This window comes from Arachis hypogaea, chromosome 19 (assembly GCF_003086295.3).
Source record: "Arachis hypogaea cultivar Tifrunner chromosome 19, arahy.Tifrunner.gnm2.J5K5, whole genome shotgun sequence".
Taxonomy (NCBI): Eukaryota; Viridiplantae; Streptophyta; class Magnoliopsida; order Fabales; family Fabaceae; genus Arachis; species Arachis hypogaea.
Genome location: NC_092054.1, coordinates 13553856 through 13580648, shown reverse-complemented (window position 1 = coordinate 13580648; position 26793 = coordinate 13553856). Strand labels below are relative to the sequence as shown.

The 26793-nt window shown below is 34.2% G+C and overlaps 1 long non-coding RNA gene across 1 annotated transcript; it reads left to right on the top strand.

Moving 5' to 3' along the window:
• Window positions 1–23415: 23415 nt before the first annotated feature.
• On the top strand, window positions 23416–25466 carry LOC140181987 (uncharacterized). The gene is made up of 2 exons (XR_011877746.1): window positions 23416–23552; window positions 25152–25466. It is a non-coding gene; the product is annotated as an uncharacterized lncRNA (long non-coding RNA).
• The last annotated feature ends 1327 nt before the right edge of the window (window positions 25467–26793 follow it).

Sequence of the window (26793 nt, the reverse complement as noted above, 5' to 3'; positions counted from 1 at the left end):
TGTAACCCATGTAGAACAAAGTGAAGTAAACTGGGATGGGCAAAGGTGGTGATGGTTGTTGGTGAGATGATGGTGAAGGGTTAGGAATTGGAGATGAGTAGGATTAGAGTTAGAAGTTAGATTAAATTAAAATAAAAAGTATTTGAAAAGTTTAAATAATTTTTTAGAATTTAAATAATTTTGTTAATAGAATTTATTTATAAATATAATATTAATTTTATTTTTTTGTAAATAAATTTATTGGCGTTCTAAATATTTGTAAAATTTATTTTTTAAATTATCTATTCATATTATCATTTAATACAAAATTGATTTTTTTATCTTGATTAATATTTAATTTTACAATTAATTTTATCTACATTAAATGCAAATTTGGCTTCTTTCCATTGATGTTTAATTTTATAATTTAATGTATATGCATATTAATTACAAATTTAACTCTTGGCAGTTGGCACTTGGCACACATTATCATGCACTATAGTGGCAAGTTTGGTAGGAAGCTTTGTAAATATTGAAGATTTTTGAGTTAGATTTTTGTTTTATCAACTAAATATTATGTAACTTATAATACAGTTAAACTTGGATTGAATTTTTGCAATAATAAATTTTATCTTTAATAATGAGTCATTTTTAACCAACAACCCAAGAGTATCTGTAATTGTGTCTGAGTCTAATATAAAATAATTTTATGTCCACACACTATATGTGTATTGTAACACCTTACTATACAAAACTTTATGTTATAGTCATAAATCAAAAGTGGTGACTGGTGAGGTATTACGATACCTAAAATAAAAAATACATACATAGTATTCGAAGGATAATAATATAACTAGGAGGCTATGAAGAAAAGATAAGCAAAACAATAACCATCACCACACTCGAAGCGTCAAAGATAGAAAATGTCGTATACGGAAACAATATATATATAAGATTTGGAATATATATATAATAAATACTAATTTCGACCTGCGAAAAAAAAGGCCGGTTAGATTATTACAAAACTAGAAAAGTATACAAAGTAAGATCTTGCTTCTCTAAAATAAAATCTCTAGGAGGAATATACAATAATATTTTCAAAAGTAGAGAATAAATACTAAGCTAAGCCACAAAATACAACTCAAAACACAAGTCTTCTTCGCTTCGTTAAAAGAGTTCTACACACTCAACGAGATGCATCACGCCCTATATCTGAAAAACAGAAATTTTCATAACGGGTGAGAACTCGAAGGTTCCTAGTAGGATAATAGTTCCAAATATAGATTATATAAAGAGAGATGTGTAGGATTACAAGTGTTTATAACACGCAGCGGAAGTAATAAAGTAATCCTATTGATCTATTTTGTGCTTAAAATTTTATTGAAATAAGATGGGTTAGATGCCAATACCTGAGTACCCTAGTGAAACTTTCTCCTTCAATAGTACGAAGGTACTATGTGTATCCACACCGAGACTGATCCTTGTTGTCAACTCCTTGACCAATGGATTTAATTGAGAAATTTCTTACAACTCCTTGCACCAGCAATTCTTCACTAAGAATTGGAATATTTGTGTATGTGGAGGTAAAAGAGAAAACTTGTGTTTTCTTTCTTTTATCATATACACATATATAGTATGAGATTGGTGACTGATTTGTGAATCAAATTACAACTTAATTTGAAACAAAATCAGTTAGGATCTTATCCATAATTAAAACTCATCATAGAATAAATAATTATTTAATTATTAAATAATTATTTAATATTCTCAATTATCATATTATTATATTCATGGTGCTAGCAAAGAATATAATAATATTACATTTGAATTAATATAATTATTTATTTGATCTAATCAAAATAATAATTAAATGATTATTTACCAAGGATTAGAACACTCGTAGTGTGTGACCCATAGGTTCAATACTAAGCGGGTAATAAATTAGTCATACTAAATTTACTATGTCAAAAATACAAGAATACGGTATGATTGTCAAACTCTAACTTGTTACCATTATTATAATGAATTATGAATGACTTAAGAAATTTATTTCTTAATTCATTCAAACCCCTTGGCCAAGGCATTATTTGTTTCATTCATTATAATCGTAGAGCTCAAACTCATTACCGTAGTTGATGGATTCCATTTTGACTAATCATTAATTCTACAAGTATTTAAATCATGCCCAATGTCCATTCAACTAACACCGCAGGGTATTAGGTGTCCGGAATCAAAGTATAAAAAATACATTGTTAATTACTATGATAGTCGCAGGTCAAAGGAAAATTCTAATATTATGTTCATCATAAGAATATCCTATTGACAAATATACGGTAATTATAACCATTAGGAATTCTTAGAGTGAGTCAGTTCAATGGTTATATCTCTATATATACCATTTATATATATATATATATATATATATATATATATATATATATAATTTAATAAATGAGATCTATTAATCTTCATCCAATGAAGACTATTATATATATTAATCTATTCGAATCACTAATGTCCCATTTTTAGTGATTCTACGGTTAAAAACAATGTAAATTAAAAGTACTAAAAAACGTATATCTCATTATTACGATCCCTATCGTAATTATTCATTTCTAATTTTAATTAAGGACACTATCATAAATTATAAAAGTTTATTCTTATAAAAAAAGAATAATAATAATAATAATAATTCATGATAGTATTTTGTTGGACATACACACTTATATCCAACAACATGAACCTGCTAGACAATTCTAGTCTCCAAACTCACACGGTTCAAACCTAGGATTTTACTAATTTCAACAAGGTTAATATGCTAAGTCTCAGCCCTTATATATTGTCTCTAGCCTCAATACTTTCTAACACAAAGTCATCATTGGTCTCAATATCATAATTTTTCATTTCAGTAATTCAGTATTCAATTTAGTAGTAACAAACACAATTAATAGTCAATGCAAATTAGACACAAGTAAGAAATAAGTATAGCACGTAATACAATTAACAATTAACATAAAATTCAGATAGACAAACCAAATATAATATGCACACCCAAACAACAGCAAGTAGATGCATATGATGCATGCCTGTTCTATTGGCCATGAGCTCACATGTCGGTTATTCTACCAAATTCGACACAAAATCCGACTGGCAACTACCGAACGGTCTCTCGGTGTGCATTCCCAGGAGAAATTTAAATATGTCATGGTACCATTATCTCAACGGAGAGTGTTGTCTCACCTTCTCCTAGAGGTAAAAATCATGTCAAAACAATGGAGAGTGCTCTCTCACCTTGCAACCTGCGAGAATGGTGCTAGTAGAGATATAGTGCCCAGTACACTCTTGGGATATAGTGCCTAGCACACTCTTGGGATATAGTACCCGGCACACTCTTCAATCATAATCACAATCGAAATCGAAATCGGAATCGAAATCATAATTCCTTATTTTTATATTCATTACAAGGATAATTATCCTCAAGCCGTGAGTGTGATGAAATTACTGTCCTCACCATAGTTGGGAATTGAACCAAAGAGAATCCTCAACATTCTATCTAATCTCCCAATGTAACAAGAGAGGGGATTCTCAACATCAAACTTGTCCACAGCAACAAGAGAGGGAATCCTTCATCTTCAATTTGTCTATTTACTCCAGGATATAGTTTCTACCAAACTCTTAGGATATAGTGCCTGCCACACTTTTCAATCATAATTTTCATCCTAAACCTCATATAAATACTCACTTTTTTTTTTATCTAAGCCCCAAATTAATTCAGTTCAATCCTAGTTATAATTTTAACCAACCTCGTAAAGCATAACTCATAACTCCATTCACATACATATATATGTACAACCGGAGAGAATAAGCGAGATGGAATTAAACCACCGTCCTCACATCACACCATAACCACGAATAAGCGAGATGGAACCACTATCCTTGCCCGGTGCAGATACCAAATCAATATGCAAGGGAGACAAAATCCACGACCTTGCCACGCAAGCAGGACAAACTTCCGACCTTGCCAATCAACAATTTGTTGTTAATCTCAAATACGCAAGTGAGATAAGACCACCATCCTTGCCAAAATAGTCATTCAGACTACAATCAATCATAATCATTGACTTTAATCAATTTCTTAAGTTATTAGATTCATTAACCCCAATTTCGCTTTCAATTCATCAATTTTGTTATCTCTTGAGCGGGATAATACCACCGTCCTCACCATGGGCGGGATGAACCACCATCTCCACAACATTTTCATCCAATTAACCAAAGATTTATCTGGGAGCAATTCAAATTAATCCATTATATTCCTCCCTACTGTATTCAATGCTTATTAATTAGTTATTCAACTCCATATGGAGATTAGAGAGGGTTATAAATAGACTGGGAAGGCTAAACAATTGAAAATCAACATTTCTTAAAATCCTGCACACTGGTGCGCATGCACGCCTCGTGCGTACGCGTGAAACCTGACTCGGTTCATGCAGAAAATTCAACTCATGCGTACACATAGGACCTGTCTCTATCTCAAATTCTGCAGACTCTGCATAAGTCAGTGTAATCCTGCAAACTATTTTTTATTTTATTTTTAGTTTTGATACTAAATTAAATTTAATGCGATATATATAATTGCATATTAAATTTAACAATATTTTTTTAACATAATTCTCAAAAAAAAAATAATTTATAATTTAATATAGGAACAAAAATAATAAATAATAAGATCAAATATATTTATTTATATATAATTACTATTAATTTTTCATCACTCAGTGGGGGCAAGTGCCCCCTCTCTCCCAAACCTAGGTCCGTCCCTGATCATCACCCAACATCAAACATACCAAACACAAAATTCATTCAATTTAAGGCCTCCGGCCACAATATCACAATTTATATGGCTCAACTCAATTTCATCACACTTATCAAGGGAAAATTTACCTAATCACGGCCTTCGGCCCAATTTTCATATCAACCACTAATGGCAATTCAAACCACACAATCATACTACATTATTCATAAACAATCAACCACAATTTCACTCAACAATTCTCGTCAAACTTATCGGAATGCATTCAATCCTGGCCTCCAGCCCAATTAACATTCAATAATCATTAATCAATCAATCTCATACATTTATCACCCACATCAAAACATACCAACATATAATTCATTCAATTAACAATTTTTCCAACACAAACATTTACTCTAAGCCAATGACAACCAACAACACCCAATGTTCAACAATATCCTAGGGGCATTTAACCTATATTTTCACATAACGTTACATAGTGTCTACCTGAAACTAAAACTCATACATTCGTTGACTACAGTTTCAAACAACTTGGATTTTCTTCTCCGATCAAACCCGAGCCTCAATCGATCCTCCAAGCCTCCACCAGGTGATCTAAAATCAACCCAAGCATCCAACTCGCACCAAAATCACCGAGCAACTCTACCCAAATCTAATTATAGCAATACCACACATTTTCAAGCTAGGTTTTTCACATATAATTAGGGAAAATAAAAAAAAAAAGAAAGAGTTTTCTTACCTTGTACCACATAACCTTGGATCAAAATCCCGTTAGAACTCGAGATTAAGCTTCCACTAAACAACAAAATCACAATGTTTCAACACCCCAACCACCAAAATGCAAATTTGAGGGAAAAAAACAAAAATGGTTTAGAGTTCTTGCAAATACCACTACAAAAGTGGTGTAGAATCGAAAAGGACAACAAGATGGTCACGTAGCCATGAACGGGTCTTCAATCAGAGCAACGGTTTGTGAGATATGTAGATTATGTATGAGTGAATAGTGAATTAGGCCATGGTTTCTTCACTCTTTTCTCCTCTTTGTGCTCTCTCTCTGTCAAGAGTGAAAAGTAATGAAATTTGCTAAGTGAGGAGGGGTTAAGTGTCATGGGGTTGGGCGTTAATGAGGACCCGTTGTAATTTTAGCCCATTGGCCCTACCTGAAGCCAAAATCTTTAAGATAAGTATTCGGATTTTTATTCTAAATATTTTTCTTGTTATTTTTATAGTTTTACTTTTTTCACATGCAATATCGAACAAACTTAAGCCGATATAGTTAATTTCAATGTTGGTACATATTTTTTTGCAATTAATTATATTTTTGTGCTCAAATTTATTTTCTAAGTTAAATTTTCAACCCTTTTTGCTCGCTTTTGATTTTTTAATTAATTACTCATTATTTATCTGAGTTTTACATGTGTCTGCCATTGTAACTCCGAATCTTTCACCAATCTTTCTTTCAAATCAAGTTAGCTTGGATAAGCCAATCACAACCTCTGTCGTACCTCTTGCATTTTGCATAGAACGTCATAGGCTTGGACTCATACACCATGTAATTGACTCCTTTAGAGATAGTATAAGTCTTGATTGCAGAGATTACTAACTCTCTTATACTAAATTCTATTCCGATACTAAACTCAACGTCTTCTCCCATTGTATTGTCTTCACGAATTAAATCCAAACTATCGTTAATCAATCATGTGTAAATAAACAAATGATAACTATATTGAATAAACATACCCATATTTGTATACTAAGAAAATTCCAGTGCATACATAATTTTGAGAGTCAGAGCTCGCATAAAAGATGGAACACTGAAGGAATACTAGTTGACAAGTGTACTTACTGCATTTTGCATGACCAGATTGTCTGCCTCGTCCCCAACCTCATTTTTGTCACCGACTTAGTAGTTGGCTTTGAATTCCACTTCATTATCAACGTTATCTTCTTTCCAGGCTATGTACCTGACATCATCTATATCTAACTTGTGGTCAACCGCATCCACAACCATATGTTCAAACTCAACGTACAACTCTATCATTGACACTTGAAATTGAGTGTGTTGATAAATATGAAACATCTACTGCATACTTGCATCGCTAATGATGGCCATTGCTTGAAACTGTATTAATCTACCAAATACGATGACCAGATTCCTATATAGAAACATTACTCACCCTCTTTGAAATTCGACTTTGTATGTTAACACCACTACAAGAAAAATCAAAAGTTATTGTCGATATTTTTTGACAGCTTCCTGTCGATATTGTTAAAAAAAATTAAAAATAAAATATTAAAATAACAGCCAGGTCGTCGATATTTTTATGATACATTAATCTCTGCCCTATTATCATTACATTGTCGACGAACCATGGATGAAAAATACTTTTATTTTAAAATCGACGAACATGGCGTCTATTTTATTATTTAAAATATCGACAACGACTACTGTCGATAAATTTGAACGGTCTAGATTGTTTTCTAAAATAAAATAAACGGTATAGATATAATGTATAAAATAAGACGCTTAGGGTGTTGCTCTTTTTAAATTGAAATCGACAAATACGCCGTCGATTTTTATCACTAAAAACACATATACGCGCATCCACTTCCCGCGTCCAAAGTTTAGAAACACAATTCGCCCAAATTCCTCATTTCATCCACAAATTCCCCAATCACCAGAAACACAATTCTCCCTCGTTCTACCCCAAATTCACACCATTTTCAACCGTCATTCTCCGCTGCCATCATCACTCTGTCACGGTTACACTGCCATTGCTCCTCTTGCTCGCGCTCTGTTGCTGCTGTGCCACTGTCGCTCCTCACGTTTGCGCCACTGTCGCTCCTCTTGCTCGCGCCGCCGTCGCTTTGTTGCTGCCGTGCTGCCGTCGTTCCTTCCTTCTGTTGCCGCCGTCACTCCTCCTACTTTGGTCTTTCTCCGTTCTCTCAATCGAGCTCACAAGAACTAGGTATATTTTTTTGTTTGTTACTGAACTTCCAAATTCTATTGTGTTGTTTCTCTTTTAGGGCTCTCCATTCCTGCTTTTTTTAGATTAAATATTCTCCAACTTGATGCTTATTTGGACTGCTGTTTAATGCTTACAGGTAATTAACTTAAGAGGAGTTGAACAGATGTAAGTTGTTGTTCAAACTTCGAACTCTATATTGAAGTGTTGCTGATCTTGGTGGTGTTCATGCTATTTGATGTTATTTTAATTTCATTTAAGTTAAATCTTTTAATGAGAGTTCTATTCATGCTTGGTGGAGTGATGATTCTCTTTCAACCTGTGCCAAATCTAGCTTTGTAGAAATGCATTTTAGAAAAGCAACTTTCTTGTATAGATGTAGTGTACTCAAAGTTTAATAAGTTGGAGAGTTGTAGGAACGTGGTAGCTGTTGCATAAATTTATAAAATAATTGAACAACCATCTAAATCTGAAGTTAACATCCCTAGGTGGGGTGTTTTCTCCTAGTGATCACTATATTAAAATGCAGTGCAAGGGGCTGGATTGGCATTTATCAAACACTATACTTCTGGTGGCCCAATGTCATTAATTTATCTGTGTGACATGTGGTAAGATATGACATGTTATTGTTGGTTGTTTGTAACATTTAGCATTGGATAGATAAGATTATGGATTAAAAATGTTATGTTTGTTGAGTTTAGAAATTTTAGCACATTGACTTGAATAATGTTGAAACTACGAGATTAGTGATAGGAAAATCTAAAATGACATTAGTGTTTTCTTGTCTTCTGTTTTGTCCTTATATTCTTTGTTTCTTTCTCTTTCTATTTGAATGCATTGTTTTCAAATATATTGGGAATTGTTGGAGAAGCTTGTGATGCCAGGTTGATGGCTATTTTGGCAGGAATGATGAGCATGTGTATAGTCTAAATTAGCTTCCCTTCATTGTGCTTCCCTTCAGCCCTTCTGGCCATGTTCTGCTTCTGGTATGCACTTGCTGTCACAGCGTGCTACCCGTCGATGCTCTCCCTTGGTTCTGTAAAGGCATGGTTTTCTACCTTTTACATGCCATTTTTATATATCTAGTGTTAAAAAAGAAAAAGGTACAAATAAGACACCTTACACACTAATTTTTTTGATAGAAAATTTTGTAGTTTCTGCAATGACAAGATAATTGCTACGATATTAGCGGGCATTGCCAGAGTACAAAGAGTCTATCTCAATGATTCATGACACCCCTACACAATTTTTATTTCTATATTTTTTTTTGGATGTTTTGTTCGTCCTCAGTTCTTTGGATTTGTTTTTTTCCCCTGCAATTTACATAAACTTTTTTGAAATTGTTATCTGATTGTGTTGTTGCTTTTGTTATTATGTTATTATAATACTCTAATTGTGTTGTACTTGTTATTTTGTTTAAATGAGACTGATTGAGGTGTGAAGAGACTTTCATGCTTTAGGTGGCACTACACAATTTATTTTGTTTTTGTTTTTCTAACTAAAAGTGATAGATCAATGTTAGTATGATGTAATTTTGCATCTTACTATTTTAGTGGGGTTTAAATTTTGAAAGCCTTCATCAGAAAGCTGAAAGTATTAAAGAGAAGATCTTTTGGTTCACACGGAGGCTGAAAGGAAATGGATTTGTGCCCCTGAAGCTTTTGAAGGAAATGGACAAATTTGTGCATGCTTGTTCCTTTCTCAGCTAGTTTTGAACAATGCTTTTATTTATGCATGGTTCCTCCCAACCATTAATGGACAAAAGCAAATTAAGATAGAATAAAAAAGGGACAAGATGCTCTTAACTGCAAAGCGTGGTCTATTTATGTTCGAGTGTTGTGACATAAATATCTACCATAGTGTAGTGGCTTTTTGTCCCTTTCAATTCTTTGCAAATTTTTTGTTTAGTCCCTAATGCAAATACATATATATATATGCAAATGTCTCCTTTTATATATAAATCCCGGTAGAGAACAAAAAGCATTTTATGCTTGTGTACTACTCTAATTCTAGCTACTCTCTGCCTTATCTGTAACTATAAATAGTTCATGCAATGCCATCAACATGTCTCTTGCTTACTTTTCTTTAGGATAAGATTTGATATTACATGTCTTCACCAAACAAGAGAAATTTGTGACCTTAACCTTAAATTTGTTCCGGTCTTGTGTTACTATGCTATACTAATTAATTAATAATTTAAGCAAATTGTAAGTGAGATTTTCTCTAATTAATAATGCTTTGGGCATTGAGCCCTTAGGGATTTCCTCTACATATATTTGTAGTTATCTGATTCTCTCTCTCTACATAAAAATATGTTATGCAGTGATGGGCTGGATTATTAGCTATTCTCTATAGTCTATACACATACATAATTATGGAGGAACCTTGTATATATTATGCCCCGACTTAGTTGGTGTGGGGTAGCTAGACTTGTATATATATATTTTTCAAAGTGACATAATAGGTTTAGAGTGGTTCACAAAAAGCCTCTTAACTTTTGTAATCAAGATGCCTCTGTCATATAAGCTGGCATGCATCCATATTCAAATAAGTTAGTTATGGCTAATTAATTGTTAACCGAGTGTTACTCTTAATGAATAATAGTGCGCGCACATACACACATATAGTCACAAGTATTATCAAAATTGTAGTGGCATCCATTTACATTATCACAAGTATTGATAGAGTTTAAGATTTCTACAGAAGCTATTTAAAGTTTAACCTTCTATTTTTATTTATTTATTTATTATCTCTGTTAAACTATTAAATTTTAATTTATCTTCATCTTTATTATCTCTGTTAAATTATTATGCATGCTTATCTATACTTACTTATCTATATTTGTTTGTGTAAACCATTCATGATGAAAGTATAAATTATATTTATGATAAGACTTTTATTTGTTGTGGTTTTTCGTTGAAAAAAAATTAAAAAGTAAATATTATCCCTTTAATATGTACGGAATTAAAATCATTAATAATAAAAAATCAGAATTGAAGTTGAATGTATGATAGAACGTATGACCAGAGACGAGGTCTTAAGCCTAGTTTTATTAAAGGGGTAAATGAATTTGTGGATGTGTATACTAGAACTCATGAATTTCTCAGAGGAGGTTTAGTTAGGTGTCCATGTGCCAGATATCAATGTGGGACGTTTAGACAGTTGATCGACATTAAGATTGATCTATATACTCATGGGTTTAAACCTAATTATTGGGTTTAGACAGAGCATAGGGAGGAGATATCCATAGAGTCACCTTGTTTTACTGTGAGTGGTATGACCTTACTAGGCCTCGGGGAACGCGTAGACAAAAAGACTACAAAATAATTGAAGTATTATCCACTAGGAGATATGGGAGTTATAATCCATTCATCCTTGCACAAAAAGCTAGACAAGTGTATTACATGCCATATCCACAAGGCTGTAAGTCTAATTGGAAGATTGTGATTACACGTAAACCATGAAAAATAATAGAGGAAGTACAAAATGAGTATGAAACCAAGGTGTATCAGAATGATGAGCCTCCACATACTAGGATCATTTCAGAAACCGAGTATCTATCATCATTAGCATCTGTGTTAAGAGATGTTGATATGATACAACTTCAAGTAGATGACTTCTAGGTTCCTAATGTAAATAATGAGGAGGATGACGACATTGAGATCTATGATGATGGTGATGCTTACATTGATGTTGATGGAAGTTCAGAACTCTCGGATTGAGGTTTTAGTTGTAAATTCTTAGTTTGCAAATCTGTTAATTTACTTTAATTTATATTTTGTAATCTCTTGTATCGGTTATGTTATGGATAATAACTTTCTTAGTTCAATGTGTACATGATATGATTGGTAGAGATGGAAATCGCGGTCGTGGCCGTGGCCGTGGCTGAGGCCGAGGCCGAGGCCGAAAGGGTGATCCAGCTATTGTACATGATATCTCTGGTGAAGACGGAGATCATGGCCGTAGCCGAGGCCGAAAGAGGAGGCCTTGGCTTTCTACCGGTCGCCTGCTTGACTTACATGCAGATCCGTACACTCTCGTTAGGTCATCATCAGGCACCTGTTCCGACTAGTGGGAGACCACCACCTATTGCTACTGTAACACCCTAATTACCTTAAGCCTTACCTCATGCCATAAATCAAAGGTTAATCAAAGGTTACGACAATTCTAAGGCCTATACATATCTATATATAGAAAGGAATAATAATTCTAGAAGCCCGATGAAGAAACAAGCTCAAATACAGAATTACAAAAACGTGAAACCTTCACATGAAGCTAAAAGCATAAGATACAAGGTACATATACAAGATAATAGAGCATATGTAGGTATAATAGTATAATAGTCATAGGATACTAGTCTTGGCCCGCGGAGTTTAGGCCGACTAGTTATTTATACAGACATTCAGAGCTTTGAAAGTTAAAACAGCATATACAATCTATCTCTCTATAAAGTAAGCCTCTAAGCTAATTATAAATATAAAAGTGAGAGAATTAAAACAAAAGTAATCAAAATACTTCAAAATGAGATAAAGATCCTCCGCTCTGTCACCATCACGCAACTCACTGAGGTGGGTTGCGACCTGCATCTGAAAAACAACAACAAAGTATGAAATGAGAACCGGAGGTTCTCAGTATGGTAACAGTACCCAGTAATGTAATATCTAAGACTCCGGAATGCCAGAGGCAATCCTAGAGCTTCATATCAATCATGAGATTCAGCTTAAAGCAATACTAAATTTAAAACCATCACTTTAAAACCATAAGAAAATAAGGAAATCTAACTTAGGGATTTTCTAATCTAACATTTACACCGCTGTCCCACAGCCTTCGCCAACCTAACCTCCATACGATCCCATTGCCATTGCCTTCCGAACCTCCTCAATACCAGTAGAAAACACAAGTAATAGCAATAAAAATAAAGCACAAGTATAATCATGTATATCAAGTAATTCAGGAAGCAATTAGGCATGTTATACAAATAGGCAAACAATGCAAGTCGGCAAAGCAAGCAAACATATAAAATATGCACATGATGAATGCCTGTCCTATTTGGCTGTGATATCATATTGTCGGTTCAACTGCCAATCCGACACATTCTCATGGGAATGTCACCTTTCGGTCACGAACAAAAATGGGTACCTTCCCCAGGGTTATAGTGCCCGGCCACTTTCCCAGAGATTATAGTGCTCGGCTCACTCTTGTGACTCGAAAGGATGCGAGCGGAGATACTTAGCCATAGACCTCACATCTCAACATGAGCGGGATTAACCACTGTCCATGCCAGGCGCATAGCGTCTCAACAATATTAGTAATTTTTCATAATTCATTCTTAGTACTTAGTAAAGTCATCATTTAATCCCGAGTCCTAGACTTGTCTTAAACGTCATCAATCCGTAATTCCACAACTCATCAAATTAATTATCGTTATAGTGCTCCGACATCTCACTCAACTAAACCATTCTCAGTACTCCAGAAACCTAAGTCTCCGTCTTCTAAATTCATACAGAAATTCACTAAATTAACATACTAACTCATCTCTAGTAATATTAGGACCTAAGTACTATATAGTATTCTTGAACGGCATTTAAAGAATGTTTGGAAAGCATGAGAACCTTTGAAAATGAAGAAAAACCATTATTCAGGAAAATAGGGGTCTCGCATACGCAAGCCCCTGCCTCGTGTACGCATGCTGTTGAAAAAGGGATGGTCGCGTACGCAACCCCCTACTCGTGTACGTGAGATGCCCAACCCGAATGGGTTGCTCGCGTCGCGTGTTAAAGTTTGCATACGCAAACGTTGCATTTTTGATAGCTCGCATACGCATGCAGTGTCTGCGTACACGAGATGCCCAACCCAAATGGTTTGGTCGCGTCTCGTGCACTGTGTCGCGTGCGTGACCCTTACCAGACTTAGAAAATTTTCAAAAGTTGCAGAATTCAGTTTTAAACACTAAACTTTAAACGTTCATAAATTCCTATACAAAAGTCCATTTTCCTCAAACTTTATATCGATTTAAAGCTCTCAAAACAACATTTAATTTAAAACAAAATTCATTCAATTTTAAGCTTTGAGACTCAAGTTATGATCCGCCAAAATTCACCAAAAACTGACTTTTACAAAAAATAACTAGGTTCTCAAATTTCCAAAATTCACAATCAAACCAAATATCCTACAACCAAAACAGTTCCAATAGACCTAAATGATGTTTATACACCTTCTAATTCATTCCGCAACCTACCAACATGTAATTTCACTATTTTCATCCAAAAATCCTCATTTACATTCCTCAAATTCTCAATTATTACACTTAAAGCATCATTTTCCTATCCTCAATATTTATCAACATCAATAAGCTTCACAATTCATTATCAACACTCAAAATCATCATTCTCAACTTTAATTTCAATAATCAACCACAACATCAAAGTTCAACATCATAATTCATCAAAATCAACAACGCCATCATACATTATCAATTCAACAATTTTCAACAATCAATTCAATCCTATCCTAAGTCCACTAGTCTAAGTGTAAAGAAATATTACATATTACATAGAGAAAACCAAAACCATATCTTGACCGATTCCCAATATGCACAGTACACCAAGATTTGATTCCAACAAGCCTCAACTCACCAACAAGCCACCAATTCAAGAACCAATGCTCCAATAGTCACAATTTCAAGCTAGACATACATAAGTTATCACAAATCAATACCTAAGGTTCATCAAATTCACAAATTTATAAGGTAAAGAGTTTTCTTACCTTTTTCGATAGTTTTTGGGGCACAAAACACCAATAGCTCAACCTTAGATACCATCTAATCAATCAAAACACAAAAATTCACTCAAAACCAACACCCGCATTTTTTAATTTCTTAGGACTGCAGGAATGTGAGAAAATTTCGAAATATTACCACAAAAGTTAAATGAAACTAACGGGCTCGGCGAGAGTTTCGCATAGCCGCTGACGACACGCGAATCGGAGTACCGTAGCTTGAGTTATGGCCACCGGAAGTTAAGGATGAATAGTAACTTCCACCTTCTCACCTCTCAACTCATGCAGCTGTGTTTTAGTGGTTTTGTGATGTTATGGGCTGAATGAGCTGTATTTTAGGGTATATGTATGTTAGGCTTAACTTGGGTCCGGTCCAACTCGTTAGTGTTTTTGGTCCGTTTGGCCAAACTTTGGACCAAACCTTTAAAATTAGTGTTTGGTTTTTAATTCTAAATGTTTTCCTAAGTTTTTCTACTATTCTTATCATTCATACACAGTACTAGACAAACTTAAGCTGGTATTGCCGGTTAATTTACCAGTACGCATTTTCACGCAATTTTTTGTAGAAAATTACATTTTCCAACTCAGAAAAATCTATTGTGTCCAGATATCATATTTATATTTTCTAACTAACATTCTAAATTTTAGGAACCTATTTTGGGCAATTTAATTATTTAATTAAACGGTTAATTAATCGCGGTTCTTACATTCTCCCCACCAAATTAGAAATTTTGTCCTCAAAATTTAGTGATTACCTGAGAATAACTTGGGATAATCCTTCCACATCTCAAACTCCAATTCCCAAGTATGCTCTTCCACTCCTGCCAAGTAACTTTGCCAAGTAACTTTGATCAACTGAACTTCTTTTCCTTTCAGTTTCTTCACACTAGTGTCGTCAATTTGCACCAGTTTTACTTGAAACGTCAAGTTCTCCTTCAACTCGACCGACTCGGGCTCTAACACATGAGCCACATCAAACATGTATTTACGGAGTTGTGACACATGGAATACGTCATGTAAGTTAGACAAGTACGGAGGCAAAGCTAATTAATATGCCACCGGCGCGAATCGCCTCAAAATCTCGAACGGCCCAGTGAATCTCGGATTCAACTTCTTAGTTTTAATTGCTCTTCCAATTTCAGTTGTCAGAGTAACCCTTATAAATACATGCTCACCCACTCAAATTCCAACGGTTTCCTCCTCTGAACCGCATAACTTTTCTGTCAGCTTTGTGCAGTTAAAACCCTAGCTCGAATCTTTTTAATCTTCTCAATAATCTCGGCTACCGAATCGGGCCCCCACACACTTGATTCACCGGCTTCATACCAACACATTGGAGACTGGCACTTCCGTCCATATAAAGCCTCATACAGAGCCATCCCAATGCTCGCATGAAAGCTGTTGTTGTACGCAAACTCCACCAATGGCATGTAACGGTCCCAACTTCCCGGTTGATCCAAAACACACGCCCTTAGCGTATCTTCTAATATCTGAATAGTCCTTTCGACTGTCCATCTGTTTGTGGATGATATGCCGTGCTGAGACACAGTCTCGTACCGAAAGCTCTTTGAAAAGCTCCCCAAAACCTTGATGTGAATCCGGGATCACGGTCCGACACTATGCTCGATGGCACACCATACAACCTTACAATCTCCTTGATGTACAACCTCGCAAATTCCTCCATAGAGTAGTTCACTCAGATAGGCAGAAAATGAGTGGACTTAGTTAAACGATCCATGATCACCCAAATCACATCAAATCCCGACCTAATCCTCGGCAAACCAGTCAAAAAATTCATTGCAATTCCTTCCCACTTTCACTGAGGAATCTCAAGTGGCTATAACATTCTCGATGGTCTCTGGTGCTCTATCTTCACCTTCTGACACATCAGACACTTAGATACAACTATATCTACATCATTCTTCATCACAGGCCACCCGAACATCTTTTTTAGATCATAGTACATTTTCGTACTTTCTGGATGAATAGAAAACCCGTGATAGAGATAATTATGCCCATTCGGAATTTAGATAAAATATAATTTCTTCCGTTACAAGTATAGTCTGAACCCCCAATGGATCCTCTCAATCAAATTTTAATCTAAAGGTGTCACAATCAATACAAAATAACCGGGAGTTTTCAAGTCCCAGGTCGTCTTTCCTAGGAGTTGCAATGAAATGATCAACTATTGGCTATGGGAAAAAAATGGGGGTTGATGATTATAAGAGGCAAGAAGTTAAAATGGCAAGTAATTAAATGAAAAGTAAGTAAAAGCAATTAAAATGGAAATAAATGGCAAAAAGGGCTCTTGGCAAGAATTGGAGAATTAAGCATTCCTATCCTAATTATGGACCACAAACATGGTAATTGTGTGGAATTAATCCCAATTAGTCAATCCTAACATTGATAATTAGTCAAAAGGGCATAGTTGATCTCAATCCACAAGTCCTAGCCAACTCTATTAATGGAAGGCTTAGAGTTAGTGGAAACCAAATCAACTAACAATCCTCACACAATGTGGAATGGACATCCACCACTCAAGTTCACCCAATCACCTAATTTCCCAACCAAGAGTGTGAAAAACTAGGCAAAAATCCAACCAAGCATTTTATCAAACACTTGGAAGGCATGAAATGAAAGCATGATAAAATAGCAAGAAATAATAAATTCTACAACTACCAAGCAAGGAAAGTAAGAATAACAACTTAATTAAGTAATAAAGGAACATAAAACATAAATTGCATTAAATAGAAATCAAAATAACAAGAGCGCTCATAAACATAAAAAGTAACCAAAATGAGAAATTAACAAGATAAACTAAGGAAATTAAGATAATAGAACAAAGAAAGGTAGAAGAAACTAGATGAAAACAAGAATTAAAAAGAGAAATTACAAAGAAATTAAGCTAAAAACCCTAATTTCTAGAGAGAAGGGGAGCTTCTCTCTCTAGAAAATGACCTACATGATGCTAAACTAATCCTAATTGCTCTCCCCTTTTCACATGGAATGATGGCCCTTTGATATAGCACTCAATCAGCTTAAGAAAGTCCCAAAACTGGGCTCTGGAGGCCCAAAAATTGCCCCCAGCGATTTGCATTAATGAGGTCACGTGCTAGGACTTGTGCATGCGCACACATGCTGTTGTGCTTCTTGTGCGTACACATAGTAGGTTGTGCGTACGCACACTCCAATGTGTGCTTTTCCTTTGTTTTCTACATGTTTTCTCCCTATTGCATGCTTCTCCTCCACTCTTATCAAGCCATTCCTACCTCTTACACCTGAAATCACTCATCAAAAGTATCAAGGCATCGAATGGAATGAAAGTGGAATAAAATTGGTTAAATTAAGCACAAAATAGCATGTTTTCACAATTAAGCTCAACTTAAGGAGAGAACACAAAAGTATGCTATTTGGATGAATAAATGTGGGTTTATATGATAAAATCCACTCAAATCAAACCAAAATATATCATCAAATATGGATTCATCAACCCGCTACTATGAGCTTCCGACAACAACTCTTGCCTCAAACTTCCGACATCCGGCACACAAATTTTCCCCTTATACCTCAACAACCCTTCATCATCCTTAGTAAACTCTCCATGCCTCTTCTTGCCAATCGGTTGAAATAATCTCTGAAGTTCTTACTCACTTTGCTGAGCCCTCTGAATTTCTGACTTAAAAGTACTTGAAATGCACAATTGGTTCAAACAAGCTTCCCCTTCAACTTCACCAAGACCTAACTTAAGTTCCGCAAACTTATCTACTAACTCCTCTTCATTAATCCTTATCCAAGCTATCGTTAAATTGACTCAATGTATCTGCCACAACATTTGCCTTTCCGGGGTGATAACTCAGTTCAAAATCATAATCTTTCAGAAGTTCCATCCACCTCGTTTGATGCATATTGAGCTCTTTCTAATCAAAGATGTACTTGAGACTCTTGTGATCAGAGAAGACTCTAAACCACACTCTGTACAAGTGGTGCCTCCAAATCTTCAATGCAAACACAATCACCGCCAATTCCAAGTCATGAGTTTGGTAATTCACCTCATGTGGTCTCAGCTGACGCGATGCGTAAGCTACCACGTTCTGGTGTTGCATCAAAACGCAACCCAAACCCTTCAAAGAAGCATCACAGTACACTTCAAACAGTTCATGTGGTTCAGGTAGAATTAAAATTGGCACTGAAGTTAACTTTTGTTTCAAAGTCTGAAAACTCTCCTCACACTCTGCCGTCCACACGAACGGTATCTCTTTCCTTGTTAACTTAGTCATTGGTAGTGCGATTTGTGAGAACCTGTGAATAAACCTTCTGTAATATCCAGCTAACCCCAAAAAGCTCCTAACCTCTGTTACCATCATCGGTCTTTCCCATTCCATCACCGCCTCTACTTTCAAAGGATCTACGGCTATTCCACCTTTACTCATCACGTGACCTAAGAACTTCACTTCCTCCTTCCAGAACTCGCATTTGGACAACTTATCATACATTTTCCACTCCTTCAGAACTTACAACATAATCCTCAAATGCTCTTCGTGCTCCTTTGCCATCTTTGAGTAAACTAAAATGTCGTCTATGAATACCACCACGAATTTGTCTAAGAAGAGACGAAATACTCTGTTCATGTAATCCATGAACACAGCAGGTGGATTCGTCAACCCAAAGGACATCATCGCAAACTCGTAGTGTCCATAGCGCGTCCTAAACGCAGTTTTCAGAATGTCATCCTCTTTTACCCTTATCTGATGGTAACCGGATCTTAAATCAATCTTTGAAAATACTCCAGCTTCTTGCAACTTATCCATCAAGTCATCTATCCTCGGCAACGGATACTTGTTCTTCACAGTCACTTTGTTCAACTGTCTATAGTCTACGCAAAGTCACATTCCTCCATCTTTCTTCTTTACCAATAAAACTGGCGCTCCCACGGAGATACACTCGGTCGAATGAACCTCTTGTTCAGAAGCTCTTCCAATTGAGTCTTTAATTCTGCCAGCTCTATCGAAGCCATTCGGTATGGCTCAATCGACACTGCTCCAGCTCCCGGCACCAAGTCAATAGCAAATTCAATTTCCCTTTGAGGTGGGAATTCAGGAATATCTTCCGGGAACACTTCTGGAAACTCCCTAACTACTGGAATTTGATCTAACCTCTGTTCATCACCTAACACATTCGCAGCCAACAATATATAACCCTGACACTCTTCTCCACTACAGTTCACTATCATAGAGTTCAGGTAATAACCCTCAGCTAGCACTGCTCCTCCTTCTCCTTCCGGCATAAACCGAATAGATCGCTCAAAGTAATCCAACAAAACCCGATTCTTGGACATCTAGTCAAACCCCGAAATCATCTCTAACCCAACCATTGGCAAGCAAATTAAGTCATGGACAAATTCTTTATTCTCAAGCTTGAAAGACACTTGCCTACAACCTAACTTTGTCACAACCATCTGATATGGGGTATACACATGCAAATCGAAAGCTAATTCTGACATTTTCAACCCTAGTTTCTCAACTTTATCTAATGCAATAAATGAATGCAAAGCTCCAGTATCATATAATGCAACCAATGTTTTCTCACCAAATGAACAGTTACCTTTCATCAATTGATCCGACTTTGCAACATCCTGGCCGTTTACAGCAAACACCCGACCTTGCTGGTTCTGGCCCACATTCGGAGTCCTCCTACGAGGGCAATCCTTTGCCATGTGTCCAGGCAATCCACATGCAAAGCATCCACCTATAACCAACTTGCACGAGTCATTCGGATGAAAACGTCCACAATGATCACAAGTTAAATCCGGAGAAGCCTTACTCTGATTACCTCTCCCTTTGGCATGCTGGTACTGATCATTGTTATTCCTCCTAAAGCCTCCTTGACCTTGAGGTACATGCCCTCCTCTCTTGAAGTTTTGAGCTCTTGGTTGAAAATACTTGCCTCGGCCTCTAGCATTGTTTCCCCCTCGGGTGTCTCTCGCCAATGTCACCTTCTTAGCACACTCCTCCACGACCCTTGCCTTGTTCACAAGTTCGAAAAAGATCCGAATCTCCAAAGGAGCCACAACAGTCATAATGTTATCCTTCAAGCCTCCTTGATATTTAATGCACTTCCAACTCTCATAGGACTCCGGGGCACCTTGACACACCCTAGAGAACCTACAGAGTTTCTCAAACCAACTAGTGTATTCGGCCACAGACAACGAGCCTTGCTTTAGCTGCATAAGCTCTAACTCCTTTGCTTCTCTCACCGACTCCGGAAAATACTTCCTATAGAACACTGTTTGAAACACGTCCCAAGGAATCTCTGCATTCGAAAGTCATATCAACTAGCACTCTCCTTGCCACTAATGTTGCGCCTCTCCTAACAATTGATAGGCTGCGAACTCTACATATTGATTAGCCGGGACATTCTGAGCTTGTAGTGCGCGCTCCATAGCTCAGAACCAATTGTCCACTTCACTTGAGTTGATAGAACCTCTGAAAGTCGGTGGGTGAATTTTTAGAAATGAAGCCAAAGTCATTGGAGCACCTCCCAAGTCATTGTCGTTTCTGTCTCCATTACTATTTCCATCCCTATTTCCATTTCTGTTTCCCACCGGTTGACCAAATCTCTGTACAGCTTGCAAAGTCGTAGCAACATTCGCCTCCATGGTGTTAGCCAAGTTGGCCATCTCCGCCATAAACTCGGCATGGTTGTCGGCCGGTCGGTCATTCCCAGTTTCTCCTCGAGTACGCGTACGACCTCGTCCGCGAGTAATACAAGTAAAGCACAAGTATAATCATGTATATCAAGTAACTCAGGAAGAATTAGGCATGTTATACAATTAAACAAACAATGCAAGTCAAAAAAGCAAGCAAACATGTAGAATATGCACATGATGAATGCCTATCCTATTTGGCTGTGATATCACATTATTGTCGGTTCAACTGCCAACCCGACACATTCCCATGGGAATGTCGCCTTTTGGTCACGAATAAAAATGGGTACCTTCCCTAGGGTTATAGTTCCCGGCCACTTTCTCAGAGATTATAGTGCTCGGCTCACTCTTGTGACTCGAAAGGATGCGAGTAGGATACTTAGCCACAGACCTAACATCTCAACGTAAGCGGGATTAACCACCACAGAAAATTACATTTTTCAACTCAGAAAAATCTACTGAGTCTAAATATCATATTTATATTTTCTAATTAACATTCTAAATTTTAGGAACCTATATTGGGCTATTTAATTATTTAATTAAATGATTACTTAATTGCAGTTCTTACAGCTACTATTACCCCCCTCTTATCAGGAGCTTCAGATACACATGATGCCTGCTTTAGGTGCTACAAGATCACGTGCTCAACAAGCCAATGAGCCTTCCAACACTGCCTCACATGGTGTGCAGAGTGATCCAGTTATCGTAGCTCTCAGTTGAGTATGATTTTATAGAAAAAGACAAACTACATCTATTGGTACCTAAGATATTTAGGGTCAAAGAATATTCATTGCTACTAGTTACTCTGCCACAAATGCTCCTAAACTTAGATATGATGGTGCCAAATAATTTGTTATTTGTTTTAAATATTATAAATAGTATGTTTCATTTTTATTAAATAATGTCTTTATAATTAGTTAGAATCTAGACTAGTTGATATAAACTTCTGCTAATCATTGGTCAAGATTATCTAAATCACATGCAAAGCAATAGAGATCTTTGAACCTTCTTGCTATATCTTCTCTTAGTCTTATGATAGTTTAATATTATTTGTGTGTATATCATCTGAAGGAATGGTTTCATAGTCATTACCTTAATTAATTCCATCACCATTTCTTTTTTAGTTTTAATCATTCTCAACGAGAAGTTTTTACACGGAAATTTTGACTGTGTATTATAACCTTATCATTGTTTGTTTGTTGTTCCGCCTTTTCTCTTCTTTTATTCCCTCCCAATTTCCCAAAGAAGATAGTGACTTGTTCATTTCACTATATATGCTTGTAAACTATTATTTTTATTGATATCATGATCCTAATCATAGAATAGGATAGGCTTTATTATTAGATTATGCCCTGAGATTAGGAAGTAAATAAAAAGATTAGATTATTAAAGACTAGACTTATTATATCACATCCAGGGACAATTACATTGTTACTTTCCTACCAACCAAATAGCTAGCAATTATTGGATGGAATTTACAATTTTCCATAACTTACTGTTTTTCATTTTTCTTTTTCAATTACACCGTTCCTATGATTATGAAAATTGCGTGTCACATTGAGCAGATATATTTTGAAATTATTGATGCAGTTAGCACTTAGCTAAGCCTAGTTTGAAGCGCATTTCTTAGATTTTTAAAAAAAATTACAATAAATTTTGGTTAAGTTTTGATGAGGCAGATGATGATACTCGAAAATAAGCACATTGTGCTCGTTTTAGACATACCCGAAAACTGTTATATCTGACAGGAAAAATTTTGAGAATTGATCTGTGTATTAATTTTTTTTAAGAATTAAAATATCCTTTTTAAAAATTTTTGGAGACTGATTTGGATAATTATTATGCCAAAAAATAAACTGAGGTTGATTTGTCTATCGGAATAAAACCTTAAAAATTAAGATGTATATTAATTTTTTGAGACTAAAATATTCGCTTTTAACATCTTTAAAAATTAATTTGAATAATTACTCTTTTAAAATTTATTTTATCCATATTAATTACAAATTTGACTTTTCTCCCAATTAATGTTTAATTTTATAATTTAAGGTATACGTATATTAATTACAAATTTGGCTCTTCACTGTTTTTTTCCCCGGTTATTATATGCAAGCCCCGATGGTCTTTCTCCTCTTCTATATAAACTATCCTTCCCTTGATCATTTTCACATCTTTCTTCATCTAATTTTAGTTCATCTCCTAAAAATGGCTTCAAAATATGCAATAGTCACTTTAGGACTCTTAGCTTTGGTTGTTATTGTTCCTTCAAAGATAGTTGCCCGTGATTTTTCTGAGACTTTCTCTGGATATAAAGCAGGTGATCAATTTGCGCATTGCTTTATGTTATTATTTGTTAATGATTAATCTGTATCAATATATTGTTAATAATAGGTATGTTTAAAATGAACAAAATAAGAGTGAATATCCCATCGATCTCTGATAATTATCTCGAAAAGATAACGAAGTCTTTAAGAGAAAAAAATTAAATCCGGCTCCTGACTTTTTTTTTGGAACTGATTAGTCTTTGTACAAAAAAAATAACATTGACTTTTTTTGACATAGAGATTTTGTTGTCCTTTCGAAGTAATTGTCAGAAATCGGGTTGAAATTTTTTTTGTTAAGAGCCTCATTATCTTTCGAGGTAATTGTCAGAAACCATTTTAATTTTTTTTCCACAAAATAATTATGTATTTATTAAATGTGCCACATTTATATAAATCATTAGACAAAACTAAAACTTAATTCAAACATTAAGAACTAATATAATTCTTTACCCCAAATAAAAATTATTAAAATAAATTTAATGTATCAGTATTCCAAAACACACCTTATACATAAAGTAGTTAGTAAATAACCAATAGATATGTTATCACGCGTGTCTTTTTTTTTTTTTCAATCCAATTTTTCTTTCACAATAACATCTTTTTCCCGCTATCTATCTATTTTTTTACATCTTAAATGTTTGTTTGAACGCTATTATTTTGATAAAAAAAATTATTTTTCAATAAAAAAGATTTTTTTTACGTGTTTGACAAATTTCTAGTAGTAAAAGTAAGAGAAAATTACACTTCTCTTTCCTGCAAAATACTAAAATGACACTCTCCTCCCCTCTATTTTATAAATGTACATTCTCCTTCTTTCTAACTTTTAAAAAATCTATTTTTTAATCCATTTTAAACTTTTTGTGTTAACTAATATTAACTTTATTCATTTTTTAAAAAAATAAATTATTTTTTAAAAAAATATCCATTAATAAAAATTTTATTTTTTATCATTAAATTTTGCTTACTAAAATACCCATTATTCTCCTTATATCTTACATATATATCTTCTGTTGTGATACATAATTCTTCCCTTGATTGAAAATGAAGATTAAATAAAAATAATATATCATTCTATACAAATAATTTTATTTATATAATTTCTCCAAAATATTTCAATCACCTTCATCATTAATTATTTTGTTAAGCGACTTCTATTTCTTTAATCAACCATATTAAATATATATCAAAAATGAACTATAAAATTAATTAACAATATAACATACATAATAAAATACAAAATACAATAAATTAATAAATTTTACATATATTTATATATAAATATATTTTGATTGATTTGATAGTTGATTTTTTATTTGGATACAACATTTTTTTTTACCAAAGATAGGAGACTCGAACCCGCAACCTCTTAATTGAGTATGGGAAGACTATGCCATTTGAGCTATTACTTATTGGTTTGAATATAACATTTTTGTTCTTCCACAAAAGATCAATCCAATTGAGTCGAACTAATTAATTCTTAATAATTAATATTTCGAGATATTGACGATTCAATTAAAAAAATTTTAATTATTTGCTAAATTAGTACTTTTAATTTGTCAATAACTTTTTAAAGAATTATTATGTATTTGCAGCATATACGGAAGAAAAATCGAAATTAAATATTGGATTGAATAGATTGGAAGGACACGGATATATGGAAGGCGTGGGAGAAAGTCTTAAATGGTGTACTCTTTGCTGCCCGATGTCGCCAGAGTCATGCCGAAAATGTTGCTTTCCAAAACCTCCACCTCCACCCCCACCTGTGGATTACTAAGGAAGAATTAATGTGTTAGAACAAGAGTAATATCATGTTAAAGAAAAAAGGTTTCGGTGAAGAATAAATATTATCTTTTTAATAAAAGAAAGTTTATAAAAAAAAGTTATCCATTAAGAATAAATTTTTAGTCTGGACCTAATTTTATTTTTTGTTAAAAAAATTCCTAAGAAATAATACATATTATTGAAATAAGATGTGGAGAATAAAAATTTAAATATGAATCTCTCTTTTTTTATTCTTGAGAGATAAGCCATGCCTCCTGACTTATTTATTTTAGTCCAAAATAAAAAATTACAAGAAGTAATAAATTAAAATACAAAAATGAAATATAAAGGAAAAAATTGTTTGGTTGGAATTCGTTTGTTATTTTTATTTTACGGTGAACAGAATTTTATTAACTAGAAATTAAAAATCTGACTTTACATCACATAGATTTATCATTCTAAAGAAATATTCTAAGTGAGTACACTATCATTTTCGCTAAGTTTTTTAAAATAGTCAAACTTTGAGAAAATTTCTAAACGATGTTAACTCTATATATCAAATAGAGTTGATGATTAATAAATAATAAATATAATTTATAAATTTTATCAATTTATTTTTAATTATTTGCTTAGTTTTTGAAATATCAAAAAATATTTTTTAAATAGTTTATTTGTAAATTAAAAATATATAAAATTTGAGAAGGGTAGAAATAATACTTAATTTAGTATCTAAATTTGTATGTAAGTCTTAATTTAATATCTGAAATTTTAATTGTTTTTATTTAGTTAGTTTCAAACTTTGTGAATATGGCTCATGCTAGTCACTAAGATAATTTTCGACGTACAGACGTTCATGGCTGATATGGATAGTTGAATGTACGCTAGACTCTGTAAAACGATGTCCATTATTTTGGCTACCTTAGAACGTTTTTATATTATTGTCGCACTGCTAACGGAGTAGTGCATTGAGAATGCTTTTTCTTTAAAATCGACGGACGCATATGTAGTTTATTTTAATATTTATAATATTAACATGTTTACTGTCGATAAATTTGGATAATGAATATTTTTTTTTAAAATTAAATGAATTGTGTAGATAGACAGATAGAATGTTGATTTTTTTAACTAAAATCGATAAAGTTGCAGTCAATTTTTTGTTGAAGCTCTCCTTGTTGCAAATTGTTCTTTATTTTGGGATTTTTTACGTTGTCAAATCATCTATAATCAAGTTTTTCATCGATTTTTTAGATTAAAAAGATTTGTTGTTTGTGTTACGGGCAGAGTGTTTACTCTAACAAAAAGTTCAATATGTAGTCAAGTTTTAACTAAAATAAGGCTTAGTTTGGTAAAATTTTTTAGAGAGGTGCTTGTACTTTTCAAAAGTATAAGCGCTTCATTTTACGTTTGGTAAATAAAAACCTCATGTGCTTATACTTACAGCTTTTAAAAGCCAAGGGTGCTTTCGAAAGTACT